This window comes from Aplysia californica, unplaced genomic scaffold, assembly GCF_000002075.1.
Source record: "Aplysia californica isolate F4 #8 unplaced genomic scaffold, AplCal3.0 scaffold00444, whole genome shotgun sequence".
Classification (NCBI taxonomy): Eukaryota; Metazoa; Mollusca; class Gastropoda; order Aplysiida; family Aplysiidae; genus Aplysia; species Aplysia californica.
The window spans coordinates 235868-236955 of NW_004797714.1; positions in this window are offsets into that span (position 1 = coordinate 235868).

Consider the following 1088-nt stretch of genomic DNA (forward strand, 5'->3'; position numbering starts at 1 on the left):
CCAGCTCTCGCCATTTCTCTTTGTCCTCTGCTTTCCTCAGATTGTCACCCATCGTCTTCCCTGTCCACTCTGTGATGTTGTCCTCCCATCTTCTTCTCTGCCTTCTTCTCTTTCTCTTTCCTTGTACGGGTTCCTTGTAGGATTGTGTTGGCAAGTCCTGTGGATCTTGTGACATGCCCATACCATTTTAATTTTCGTCTCTTTACTGAGGTCAGTAGACCTTCATGCTGCCCCACGGTATCTACCTATATTTTAAAAAGTCTCCTCTCGAGAATCGAATTCACAACGTCTGGGCGTAACGGCAAAGAACCTACGCGGTATACCACAGACACGGGGTCAATCTAGCGGAAATCATTACACCCTCGCGGTAACATAGAAAAGCTCTTACGTGGTTGGCTGGTGTGTTTAGTAAAAGTCCCACGTCTCATTAGACAGGGACAGGTCATTCTGAAGCAGGCAAACTTATTCCGGTGGGAAAACTTCAAAGACAAAATGGAAGAAGGATGGAAAGACGGTAGAGACGATGCACCAATGTTATAGAATACCTATGCCCATCTGAGGTTGATCTAGAGGAACGGTAGTGATTTTCCCAAAATTGGCGGAATAAAGCCACATGCACAACAAAATGGAACCCTTCACCTTTTCCTGTCTCAGTCTGTCTGTCTCTCTCTGTTACTCCTTTTATCACTGTATCTCTATCTTGGTCACCCTCCACCCTTCTCTCTCTTCATATCTCCTTCCGCCTCTCTTTCTCTCCCCTGCCTTCTCTCTCTAGCTCTCTCCCTCTCTATCTTTCTCTCTCTCCTCTCTCTTTTGCTCCCCCTCTTTCTCTCCTCTCTCTATTTATTTTTGTTTCTTTATCTTGGGCATCCCCTCTCTTGTGCTCTCCATCTCTCCCCCCTCTCTCTCTAAAACAGACGGAACCCCCAAATGACAAAGTAACAACCAGTAGATCCTAACCTGTTGCAGTCCAAGGTACTCGGCCACATCCGACAGATACACGATGTCTCCGTCCTGGGACAGGATTAAGGCGAACCCCTCCAGGGCCTTCTCTCTCTCTCTCTCCTTCTCTCTCAGTCTCTCTCTCT